Raw genomic sequence first — 13,864 nt, forward strand, 5'->3', positions numbered from 1 at the left:
GGGCCCATGGGAGCCATTCCCACAGAGTAACTTCCATCTCTGGTAGACAGATGAATGTGTGTTCAAGTGGAGTACACAGCATGGAATGCATACAGGTCTAACCTTTCTTTAAAAAACAAACAGTTGTAATAAAGCCAATATGACAGGCTTTCATTTTAAATGTTTTTCTTCTGAGTAACAATGAAACCCCTCACTTTAAAAGACTCTATCATAAACACCTTTTTGCAAAAAGCTTAAGAGCCTTTCCTTCAACAAAGTGTTTATCAAAAGAAGTGAATACAGGCCATACTCACAGGATTTGATTTGCACCAATGAGATTGTGGTCAGAGAAAAGCATATTGGGTTTTTTCACTATGTATTTTCTGCAGACTGTTTACAACAAAGCCATTGGAGTTTATGCCTTCCCCCCCCGCCCCCCCTTTTTCATTTTTCGCTCCTCATCTCAAATTTTCAAAGGCTGGAAATAATCACTTTTCTGTTTTGTTGACCTAAGAGATATTTCTGAATAATTTAGCTTAAACCCTCAGGACAGGCTTGACTAATGCTCCTTTTCTATGACTCATTCCAATGCTTATGTAGGTATTTTTTGTAGGCTAAATCTGTGTGTGTCTTCTCTGATATTTCTGCTCCAGAGCTGAAATGTCTGTCTGTCTGTAATGCCAGCTCTGGAAGCCCTAGTAAGTGTTCTGTGCCAGCTACCACCCCATGGCTCAATTTCCTCATATGTTTCATTGTGTTTTCTCATGGGAGTTGAGCTGGTGGACCACTCTACAAAGCACACACATTCATGTCTACAGATAGGTAGGGTGGGCTTCCTGAACCTGAAAGTTTATATAAGGCCTGCTTTAAGTCAGCAGATTCTTTTATTTTATACTGTTGTCAGGTGCACTTTTACAGTTGGGGTGATGCACTTAATCTAACACTTTTGTAGATTAAAGAAATAAATTGGGACCTCAAAATTCTGGAAGAGCTGTTATCTCTTGGACTGTTTTCCTCTAGCTGTGTTTCTAAATGTAATAAAGGTGTGTCACACTTTCTTGAATATGTTAATCTTTGATCAAAGCATATGTATAGCAAATAACCAGTAAATTGAGTGCACTAGAATAAATTGTGTAACTTCCTTTAAGATTACCCCATAATCTCCAGGCAGTGTTTCTTACTTTGAGTACCAATTATCCTCAACTTAACTGAGGCACAAATTACCCATAATTATCTATTTTCCATGGTAAAACAAAACCTGTAATTATGCTTTTTTTCCATGTCTTGAATTTATACATGGTGTGAACAGAAATTAGGCCAATGTGTACTGAGTTAACAACAAGAGGGATCTTATTCTTTTAGCCCTGGACTTCTTCATAGCTGTAAGAAAGGCAAAGATGTCCCCCAAAGAAGAAACAACCTGCTTCAGGGTGTGAATAGTGGAGGCGTAGTCTAAAGTGTGTGTTTAATTATCTGTATACTCACAACTTAAGCCTGGGTTAAGGTGTGTGGTCATAGTTCACTGTAATACTGTTCTTTGCCTCATCCTGTGGCTTTTGGAGATGTGAAATGCTTTTCACTGCCTTTGTTTACAGCAGGCAGATAGGGCCTTGAACAGCTCTAGGATGAAGTGACCTTTGAAGGTGCTTAAAGTTATCCATCTCTGTCTGAAGCACAGTAATTGAGACTCAGCCTCAGCTTTGCCTGAATTAAATCATTATGCAACCAAAAACAAACCTAAGAGAATACCTCCCAGAGTTGAATAGATACAAATCTTTAGGATAATTCAGTCCTAAACATTATATCCTTAGATTTGGCATCTCATTTTACAAATGCCAGCAGATGACATGCTCTAAAACAAATATAATGCAGGAGAGTCAGAAACCAGATAAAAGGCTTTGAATCATGTCTTTCTCTGGTGTGTATTTCTGTTTTGTGTCCCATGATGGAGCACCTGCACTAAGGCTTTCTAGAAATGACATATCACAAAAAGGTCAGATATCATGCAATTCCTCTGCTGAGGCATCTGTCAAGTCACGTTTGCCGTCAAAACAAGGTAATGTCCTGAAAGAAAGCAGCATGTTCAGCAACCATCTGCAGCATATGGAACTGGAAATGCATGTCACTGAAGCAAAAGTCATGCCATGTACCTGCTTTTCAGCTGGAACATGTTATTTGTCATGAAAAGCTGCAGTTGTTTAATTTTTCATAAACGGTTTTCATGTCTTCACATATCGCTTCACGCACAGGATTAAAAGCAGGAAGTCTTTCTGTTCAGCATAGAAATGTACAATGTCAGAAGGCAATGTGTAATAAACACATCATTATATATGATGTGTTAAATATATATATATTATATATATATTATATATATATTATATATATATTATATATATATATATATTAAGTATGAGGCTGATTGTCATTTGCACAAAGGCCCACATACACTGATTCAGCAGTGCACAACAATGTTACTTTAAATAATCCACAGGAAACTGAATCAGGCCCAAATACTTCAATTTAATTCTAACTACCTAGGAGTCTTCTTTTGAAAATCCTTTGTGTAAATCTCAAATAAGCTCTTTCAAAGACATGCGATGTCCTTGAATTATAATATTTTTAGTGGGGAATGTACATGATGAAATGTGACTTGAAATCTGCATGGATACCACAGTGAGAGGAGCACTAGAAGTAAATATGTTGGATGAAAGATGAAAGGCTCAAATTCCTCCTTATTGGTTCCACACAAAAAAGAGTCAATGAATTCCAGTGAAATAAAGGGTAAAACAACTTCTTTCTTCACCTGTTTTAAACATTTGCCAGCTAAAAGGAATTTAATTTCTTATCTCCTCACACTACAGAAGTTATGTGTCGTGTTTTATAGGTCGGTGCACCCAAAACTTAGCTAGGTCTTGGAAAGGCTGTTAAAGGTAATAGGTAGGTGCAATTTCTAGTGAGGGTGGCCTTTAACTGCTTTGATTTGGGAAGATAGCAATTTAAATGCTATCTTTATAGCATTTGTACATTTAAATGCCTTGAGTGACTACTGCTTTAGAAAAGGAGTTGCACTATATGGAACATTAGTTCCTGTCATTTTGTGCCTTTTTCTTGTTTGGGAAAAAAAATTTGATTGTTGCATAGAAATAAAGTCATAAAGCTCTGGTGTTTGCAAACTTCTCTCCTTGCTTTTTGCCAGTTCATTGCTATTCAGGATTATATTGGTATTATTGCAGTTTATTATAAAGAGATTTGTGTCTGGTAGAAATCAGAACAGCCTGGCTTCTGTGCTACACTCATGGTTTTAATCAAAGTATGATTACATGCGTTGTTTTGAATATGTAAATCAGAAAACGTACAGTGAGATTACTCAGCAATTTATGAAGCAGAAACTGGAGGTACTGTGTTTCCATCTAAGAATATAAGCTGGCAATCATTAGGGCTAAATGTTGAATCTGCAAAGTACATGACAGGTGCAGCCTTGCTTTGTGTATGTGTCAGAAATATCATAAATTGTTTTAAAAAGTGCAGCAGTACATCAGATCTGTGAACTCAGAAAATCTGCCCTGTATTTAAGTTCTGCTTTAAAAATTAATAAACTTTCCAACCCCAAAGCCGTATAGGAGTAAATTGAGGAAAGTTGTTATAGGAAATTAGAGTTTATAGAGGAAAAAAAAATAGCTTCACTTAGCTAGTCTAGAAAGTATATTAAACAGCAGCTGTCTTCATAGTTAAGAGGATTTTGTTTGGCTAGTCCTTCAAAGATGGCAAGAGTATTCAAAATGAACTGCTGACAATGGTAAAATCCCAATGAATTATGAATGTAGTGAGAAATCCATGAACTTATTTACTTGGATAAATCTAGACAGAGCATTTACTTTTGAGTCCTCACTTCTTTAGCTGAAAACTGGGGCACTCCAAACTTCACTTTAGTTCGAGTTCTCTTTGGAGTACAGAAACAGGCTTGTGGTTCACACAACAACCTGCCCTACCTTGGACAAACACAGATCTCCTCATAGCTGAGTTCTTTAAAGTTTACATTCCCAAGCCAGGAATTCTCTATCATTTGGATTGATTTTTCTATCATTTCCCAAGCTCTTATAGTCTTTTAAGCTTTTAGGACTTTTATCTCTAAAATGCTTGATTTGGGAGTCTTTTAAACATACTTAATCATAGGTAACACAAGGCAATGGAAAATCAGCCATGCTCTTCAAAACATAATGCATTACATTGCAAGGAATATTTTCAAGACTCCTCATGTGGCAATGTGAAAAGACAGATCAACACACAGACTATTATAAGGGATCTGAAAGTTTATATATTTTACATAATTATGTCACAGAAAACAAGACTAGATTTTGTATTTCTCATCAGTGTTACCTCTGGAATCAGTGAAAAGTCTTCTACTTTTTGTCCTTATTCATCAACTTCTGAAAGAATTAAACAAGCAGAAATCCTATGTTTCTCCTAGTGGCGTCTGTACTTTCAGAGTTGACTCTTTATTTTTTTTTCCTTCATAATTTCTCCACATCTCCTCATAAATACAGAGAAATGCAGTGATAAAAGATAAATGTACCTTGTCTTTCACTGCTAGCTGATTTTTGAAGTATTTAATGTGAGGCAGAAAACATGTTCTTTAAACTCACTACTTTTTTCTCTCCCTGATGCTACGTCTTGAATCTAAGGGGATGAAAACTAAATTTCCTCATCAGCAAAGAATTCTTAATAAGATGAATTGTGTATGTGTCTTTGCATAATTTAATACTAAAAACCTTCAGAATTACCTGGTCTACAGGGATCTAAAAAAGATATGTTTTAAACAGCTGTTTTTCTTAATTTTGTGGTCTTGACAACATTTGCAGATGCCAAAAGTATTCTGGTTACACTGTCTAACATGTCAAAAATCTGGTCTACAATATTTTAATTTATTTTATTCTATATGTCTATTTGACTGTAGGATTCTTTATAACACCTTTTAGTATCAAAAAACCCAACAAGGTCTGAATTGGGTAATCCAGTGAAAGTAAGATCTGAGAAAGCACTACTAGGTGGGTTAAATTTTAATAACTCCAATTTTGTTGCTTGTCTGGTGTTAACTTATAAAGTTTATTGATTATAACAAAGAGTCAGTGATTCAATAATGCTAACAGGTCTCTTTCAAAATTAAAAAAATATTTCAAAATGTTGCAAAAGGAACAAGTGATTTGTTTTTTTTAAGCAGGGGGAGTAGGTTAGGAAGCCATCTTAAATGTGTACAGACATACCTTTACATTGCATTTTAATCACTGAGGGAGAAACTGAAGCTTGGATAAAGTAAATTGTATGTGCAGGCAGCAGTGAAGTTTGTTTCTGTAGCCAATTTGAATGTCATTAAACAGCTTTATATTTTGGTACCCATAAAAATGTAAACATATTCCCTGTAAATAGTACCTTTCCTATTATTTATTTGCTGAACCTGTACTGGAGAGATATTATTTTCTGCTGTTCTCCCTAGTGTTTCACAGATTTCTAATTGTTCTGCAGTGCACATGGTAGGATAAGTTCAGCATTTAAATCTTTTCAGTGGTCACTAAACTCTCTTCTGTCTTGCTTTTTGCCAGAACAAGGGTGAACTCTGTGTTCTCTGGAGACTTCTCTGGTGGTCTGTGAATCTGCCTAGTAGTATAATTCTGATTCTTTAATTCCCAGCTTTAAATTTGATTAAAAAGACAGCTTAAAGTACTTTAAATACCCCTCTGTTTTCTGTTTTTTAGATAATGAATTGCTGTGGTTGGTCCTGTAATCAGTCACTAGTGGGAAGAGAGGTGATCTGTGCAGAAAAGTACTTTGTTTCCTGTAATAGTGTCTGAAAATGGTGATTTGCCTCTCAAGGCTCTAATTGTTTTGGCTAGCCTAGGAAGTAGCTTTTCTGAGACCTGGGAAAATAATTTAATTCTTCATTTGGCATTACTGTTCCTTACTGCAGAGGCACTGAAGTGTGAACCTAGATGTGTTTGGTATCATCACCACAGGATATCCTAGGACAAAGTAAAAAAGTGTTGGTAATAGGATCTCCATAAAACCATAGAAGCACTTGGGTTTGAAGCAACCATAAAGATCATCCAGTTCCAACCCTATGCTATGGGGAAGGTCACCATGCAATAGACCAGGCTGCTCAGTAGAACAATCTCAGTCTCACAGGCAATAATTTGCTCTCTGTATAGCTGTTTGGTGTTGCTTTGCATTTCTGAGTTGCTCAGGAGTCAGCAAAATATTAAAATTTGTGGCAAAACATCCTTCCATTCTGTGTTTTGTAAATATTTGTAATTTGATTTTGTAGAACATTGTATAGTCTATGATTCTTTTCTTCTTTTAAGGTGAATATCCACATTCTGTAGTACTGTTATACACCATTACAGCTATTAATTCGCTAGATTGTGAGATCTACTCCGGTGATGACTCTGGATAGCATAGGCAGAAAATCATCTCTAAAATGCCCACTTTACTTCTTAGAGCATTTAGGAGCTTTTTAATAAAAGCTTTTTCATTTTATCTTTTTTACCTCTTTCCTCTTATGTACTTTCATAAGTACATAAGTACATACAGTTTAGCCTGATCTTAAATATTGTTTCATGTGGGATTGATGGATTTCTGTCTTATTTTATTTGTTGTAATCAAGAGCAACCAGTCTGGGAGGTATGGGGATGTCTTTCTAAGGGAGACCAAAGAGCTGTGCAGAATATGTTGAGTAGGCATTCCATGCAAATGCATTTTAGACCATTGCACAGTGCACATTCTAATCCTAAGGGGCCAAGAAAATGATACAATCATCACACAGGCTTTTGATAGTTTAGTCAGTGAATGAAAAATATCTGTAAACATGCTATCAAATTTACAGCTCATTGAAAGTGACAGAGAGATAAAAGAGTGGCTCAAATGATATAATAGAACATGGAACGTTGCAGGAATGTATAGCATTTAATCTTGTATACACAAATGCATGTAACATTTCTGCTCAGTTAATGATCCAGTGCTTAAGCCTGAGCCATAATGCATCATTGCCAGACACATCTATGAATGTGAAAGATAACATTGTCTAATTAGTTTGGAAGAGACTTGATTTTTTTTTTTATGTTGGTATTGGTGATGGAAATCTTCTCTACATCTTACTCTTTTTTTACAGATGCTGTTTTCATGAAATTACACGCTTCTAAATTTTTATTGCTATTACATAAAACATTCTGCTTTTTGCTGCTTTTATCTAGTTTCATAAATGTAATAGGTATTTCTCTTCCCTTATTCCTTTTATTCCCCTTCCCCTAAGAAAAAGAAGATAGGAGCTGAAAGTATTGTGAAATTGACTTGAAAGTTAAAATCTTTCAAATAACTGGTCCTGTCATTGACAAATCTTTTTCCTCCACTCTGGTGCTTTTCATAGTAATTTAGAACAAGTTTCAGAAATTTTGCAATAATAAATACACTTCTGCTGAAAGCATACATTATACAAGCAATAATTTAAAACTGCTCGTGACATCAATTATATTTTGTCATAGTGAAATATATAACACATTACATTTTATCTGGACAGTGAAGAGATACATTCCAGAATCATAAAGGTTGAAATCAAAATGGTCTTTCCTTTGCCTAATGGCTTTAATTACAGGATACAGTAGAACAAGGTTGCTCCTTTATTTAAAATTTCATTTTATCAACTGTCTGTAACCTGTCACAGTCTGCCCAGTGCATGATGGTTATACCATTCCATTCAGTTCCACCTCAATGGACTTATGACAATGTGCCACTGGATTGTTTTCTTCTCTTCCTTCAGGAAGGGGCAGGTTCTGCATACTACAGATTTATTTAAATGCTGTCTAAGCCCCATTACAGATGAGTATTATCCATTAGCCACTAGCTGTCCATCCAGACTTATCATCCATCCATCCATCCATCCATCCATCCATCCATCCATCCATCCATCCATCCATCCATTGTCCACCACAACTGTAAATTTTTAGCAGAGTTCATGGAGCAAACAGAACTGTTGGAATGTAAGAATGATTGCAGTGCTGTTTGCACGGTCTGGCAGTCACAGTGAGTTTTACTGTCATGGCTCTGTGCCCATATAGATAAGCTTTACAAAAGTTGTTTTGAAAAAAAATGCCTTTGGCAAAGCTTCTTTCCCTGCATAGATTAAAGACTGTTTTACTATAGGAACATATAGAATTCTAGAGTATTCTGAATGGGATCATGAAAGTCCAACTCCTGGCCCTGCACAGGACACCTCAAGAATCCCACCACACTCCTGAGAGAATTGCCCAAACAGTTTTTGAACTGTGTCAGGCCTGGGACCGTGACCACTCCTCTGGAGAGCCTGTGATAGTCAATTACTTTTTGCAGTCATGCCTGATTTTATATGAATAAGCTGTAGATATAGAAATTTAACTCAATTCAATAGTTGGCCAAACTGTCCAATAGCTGTACTTCCCAGAGGTGACCTGAAATAAGAAGCAAAAAAACCTGGTTTTCCTCCTGCACATGCAATTAAAAATAAAAGGAAAAATGCATCCACCGTATGAAATGCAAGGTACCAGTGTACAAATTATATTAAAAAACAACAACAACAACAAAAAAAAAAACCAGCAAATTTCAGGGTTTCCAATTATTTTCAAACATTTCTTAATCACTTATGAGCAAAAATCCCATTATTTATTTTAAAGTAAGAGATGAGTCAGGAATTTAAGTAGATAAGCAATCCAGCCTATCCCTGGATTTTTGGAAGGGATTTCTCAGAACACAGACTAGGGCAGCTGTACTCTCATAGTGCCTTCAGAGGTCAAATATGCTGCCCAGTGGCAATACAGCCTCCTTATTTTCACTTGTTATGCTTTGGTGAACGGAACCTGTTAAAACTATAAAACAAGGAAAAGTCTTGCCATGTTAAATATCCTTCCTAGCACAGAAATGCCTTGAATCTATTCAATTTACCAGTATGGCTATTTCAACACAGCTTTAGGGAAAAAAAACAAAAAAAAAAACACCCTAGGGAGGAAATAGGATGTTAAAATATAAAAAAAGAAAAGATGTAGATCTATTTCAATCAGGGAGCTGACATTAAAAAAATGCTTATTTTTATTTTCCTGAAAAGGCTGTCTGTATTTAATGATATTTATGAGCATTTAATTAAGACCAATATCTTCTGTTTCAAGTGTTCCTCATAACCAAAATTCAGATAGCTTGTTTTTGTGGTACCTCTATTTATCAGCTTTAGCCTTGAGGCTCTCAATGGCTCCATCACTTTCTGCTCAGGAGTTCAGTCAGTATTTTCAATGAGACACAACATTGGAAAATGTAATGAAACAGAAGGAAAGCAGAACCAAAACTACAACAAACATATAGCAAGCAGTGAATAAATACCTGCCATGGAATAAAACAATTAGTTCCCTTTGGGGACACATGATGGGACTAGATAAAAAACCAAATTCATTAACTATGTAACTCTGAATGAATAAACAGTATAACAATTCAAGCTTATCATCTATGATCTTTGTTAAAAAATACAAATTTCAGATATTTAAGAGTGTTGAAAGGGTAATTGAGCAAATCTTTGAAAGCTGGTATTGCTCTTTGGACGTGGTGTTTCCTTCCTGGTGCCAACAGAGAAAAATTCAATCAGCCTAGCTGGAACACAAAAAGTGTGTTAGACAATATGAGAGCTTTGGCAAGTTTATGCTTGTGATCTCTCTCAGACACGAGGTTGTCCACATTCCACTTTTAAAACTATAAAAAGTAGAAAAAACCACCCTAGCAATTTCCATTTATATGAATAGAAATAACAATTAATTATCAGGCCTTGCAATTATCTTTTTGAGTAAAAAGGAGCAGGTCCAACTACTTTGTAAAGAATGACTTTATTACGGCTTCATCCTTGTAAACAAATTTGTCAATCAGCCAGTTCCTTGTAATGCAGATGGAAATGTGAATAGGCAAGGACATCGTGCTTTCCATAGGCATGGATTTAAAGACTGGATCATCTCCATCCTATGAGGAAAGGGTGAGAGCTGGGACTGCTCAGCCTGGGGTAGAGATGAATCAGGGTAGAACCTATTCATGTGTGTAAATATGTGAAGGGAATGTGGAGAGAGGATGGAGCCAGGAGCTGTCCAGTGGCAGGACCCGAACCAGTGGCACAAACCAAAACACAGGAGGTTCCTTCTGAGCCCAAGCAAACACTTCTTCACTGTGACCAAGAGCTGGCACAGCTTGCCTAGACAGGCTGTGGTGTCTCCATCCTTGGAGACGTTGATGCTGGGATATAGGTGGCCCTGCTTGAGCAGGGGGAGTTGGATGAGATGACCTTCAGAGGTCCCATCCAGTATCAGCCATTCTTTGATCCTGATTTATGATTATGAAAGGTTACAATGGTAAATCAATACTCCTTTTTTCCCCCTTACAACATTGAAAAGGTGGACATTTTGATTGATTTCATGCATATGAAAATATTCCTTATTGATTTTTTTTTGTGAATTTAATTTGTGCTCACACTTCTATACCTAACAATTTCAAAACTTTGTATGCAATATATTTCAAAAGTGTAGTAATCAATCATTTTAAAGGTTTAGTAAAAATCTTAATGTATAATTTGATAAACTATTACTCAAGTGTTCACATCATAGTCAAGCATACATTCAATGCATTAGCAATAGTGTATTGTACTAATGTGTAATATGTGCTACTCTTGTCTGTCATATTCTTGTTATGCGGATGAGTAATCTTTTTTATTCTTTATAAAAAAAATTTAAATGTGAGCATTAAGTGTTATTAAATTTTGTGTCTTGGGTCCAGAATTCTGTCCTCATCTACCCTATTTTGGGAGCTAAATTTGGTGTAGACACAGTAGTATTTTGATATAAAGTACCTCAAAGTTGTTCAAGGTTAGGCCACACAAGCAAGAGAATAGTGCCTTTAATAGTCAGAAATGCAAAAAACTTCTGTACCAATTAATTGTAAACACAAAAGACCAACCTTATTGGGAAACCTACTGGCTAGAAAAGTGTAAACCCATAAAAATATGGACTTCATACTTTTTTCTTGGCACTGTGTTCCAGGACGAGAGACTCTGACATATTTCTCTGATACTATATAGTGAAAAAGTCTATAGTGATCTACAGTATCCTAGAATAAAAAGCAGAGATTTAAAATGTGCCTTAACATGATCCCTTCAGAGGAGGGTTGTTTATTATTATTAAAGTGGTTTTTTAAAATAAATTATGTATTTTTTATTTGCTATTGCCTTTGCCAGTAGCCATATGATAATTAGGGAAGATAGTCTAACTTTTTCTTTTTTCCATGGCTCTTAAAATGTCACTGACTCTGAGGTAATCTCTATTAACAAAAATCCTTATTCACTAATTGCAATCCATAGAGCTATGTGCATCCTTGGCATGAAAAAAGACACAATTTAGGATAAAATCTAGGTCTGAAATGGAGAGAGAGAGGTGGTTATTCCAGTGAATGTTTCCCTGCCGTGTAATAATTCATTCTAGGATTTTCATTTAAATGAAATTTGCAAATTCTCAAACTGACTTCTCTGATATTTCAAATCACATATACTGAGCACAAGAGTGTCACTGGTCAGGAGAAGATGATGGGGATAAGAGATGCTCTGTGTGTTTGGGGAAGACTTTAGCCTGAGATTTGTTTGTGCAGAATGAGTATCGTAAGATGCTATGAAATTCTTGAAAGTGCTCAATGCCAGAAACTGCAGTTGACTCGGACAGATAAAGACACTGAGAGCACTGAACACCTCATAGGTGTAATTATACTTTTCTCACAGAAGTTTTAGCAGACAAAAAAAGTCTCAGTCCATTATTTTCATGAAATTGTAAAGTAAATACAGTCCTTGCAACAGTGATGGCACTGAAGAGTGAAGTCCTCTGTTGACCTGCATTGTAGGTACATCTCTTCAGCAGCTCCATCCCAAGCTATAAATGCTTCACCATTTCAGCAGAGGAGTTATCCTAGAAAAGACATGTGTGCCTGAAAATGGCCAACATAATTGAACTGCTTATATACAATTTGAGATCATATCTTATATATTTCAAAGGAAATGGCTTCTTTGGGAAGGACATGCTTGAACTGTGCTAGCAGTAGATCTTAACAGCTTGTGTGTGGGATCAAGTGTTACCAAGACTCCAATGCTGTGGTAATAAGTATATGAAGTAGGACAAAATATAGAAAGTGGATTTTTTTTCCCCCAGGATAGTGACACCAAAATCAGGCAGTGGCGGATATAACTATTATATTTCTGCCTGTTTCAATGAGTTATTATTAAGTAAGGCCCTACATGTTACTGTTTCTCAGCCATCCTATCAAGCAAACTGAAAACAGAATCTAGGACTGATTGTGACCCTTCTTTACCCCAAGAAACTTGTAATGAACCCTGTTACTGTGATCTTAGTCTAAAAAAGCAGTAGGCAGAAGTCTTATTTTTCAGAAACTTCAAGTCTACTTTCTCCATCATCTACAGTGTTACAAGAAACTTTCTCTCTTCTCTTAATCCCCTGGTAGCTTCTGCCTCCCTCATTTTCTTGGCATCCTTCTGTGAAGGTTCTGATTGAATAGACATTTTCTCTGGTTTAAAAGCCAGAATCCTTTCCCTTTGGAGGTGCACCACAGCACTTCCAGATGAGAAAGTTCTCCCCTCCTTCAGTTGTGCTAATTCACAATCTGAAGTGATCTGTACAGAAATAATCCTCCAGAATGCATGTGTGTGTGTGCAAGTTGGGGTATAAATATTCATTATTCAGCTTAGTGTTCATCACTGTATATGGTTAGACACAACTAAAAGGATGAATAATTACAAACCCAAACTGAGAATGGAACAAGACTAACCTTGGATAGCAGGAACCTTCTAATTTAGGATTATGCCCAGAAGTTTACTGTGTACATGTAAACATCCACAGTGCGACAAATAACTGCTGAATCTGCAGTCCAGCAGCTGTAACTTGGCATCACAGAATCACAGGATGTTTTGGGTTGGAAGGACCTTTAAAATCATCTTGTTCCAACCCCCCTGCTGTGAACAGGGACACCTTTCACTAGACGAGGTTATTCAGAACTCCACCCAACCTGGCCTTGAACACTTCCAGGGATGCAGCACCCACAGTTTCTCTGGGCAACCTGTGCCTGTGTCCCACCACTCTCATCGTAAAGAATTTTTGTCTTACATCTAAAACTTCTGAAGGCACTCCATGTTTTGGTTTGTTACCTTGATTTACCAGCACTGTTTGGACCTACCAACATCTGCAGACAAGGGCATAAATCCAGGGGCTCTGGGCAACAGGGTCCAGCAAGCCCAGTCCCTGTTTTATAACACAGCCCTGATGAGCTAGGCAAGGCTACAGGTGGTGGCTAGGACTGCCCCAGCTCCCTTGACTCCTTTGACTCTGTTGGGATGAATTCTGTCTCTTATGAATGAAACAATTTGTACCATTTGCAATACAGATCAGCTGGCACTCATGGGCAGCACCCTGGAGTGACACAAAAATGGAGTTACTTGGAGGGATGCCCATGTGGGCAGGTATTATAAAAAGGTCTGTGAGTCCCCACAGGTAATTTTCTGGCTGGCTCATTTCTGAATCACTGTCAAATCCAAATTCTGCATCACTACTTCTGAAATATGATGGCACGGTAATGAGTTCTAATATAAATAGAGGAGCGAAATGGCAAGAGTAGCTTCATATGCTAATTATCCTGAATCCTGTGCATTCTGCAGCAGGCTCACTGAATATACTCTGCACTGAAAAGGGATGACGTTAATTCTATTTAAATATTATGGATTGTCAGTGTCGATTTAGGGAATGGACATATGTTTTCCATATTTATAAGAAGAGCTACCTAACCATGGTGA

At 36.7% G+C, this 13,864-nt stretch overlaps 1 protein-coding gene and 1 long non-coding RNA gene across 22 annotated transcripts in view; both read left to right on the forward strand.

Moving 5' to 3' along the window:
* Window positions 1-13,864, forward strand: part of ROBO2 (roundabout guidance receptor 2) — a 1,029,224-nt gene that overhangs the window by 247,202 nt on the left and 768,158 nt on the right. The window lies entirely within an intron of this gene.
* The window catches only part of LOC140685241 (uncharacterized), a 262,181-nt gene that overhangs the window by 85,070 nt on the left and 163,247 nt on the right, over window positions 1-13,864 (forward strand). The window contains exon 2 of the long non-coding RNA XR_012058547.1: window positions 1-13,864. This exon is cut by the window's right edge and continues 40,203 nt beyond it. This is a non-coding gene — a long non-coding RNA (uncharacterized lncRNA).

The sequence above is a fragment of the Taeniopygia guttata genome, chromosome 1, assembly GCF_048771995.1.
Source record: "Taeniopygia guttata chromosome 1, bTaeGut7.mat, whole genome shotgun sequence".
Classification (NCBI taxonomy): domain Eukaryota; kingdom Metazoa; phylum Chordata; class Aves; order Passeriformes; family Estrildidae; genus Taeniopygia; species Taeniopygia guttata.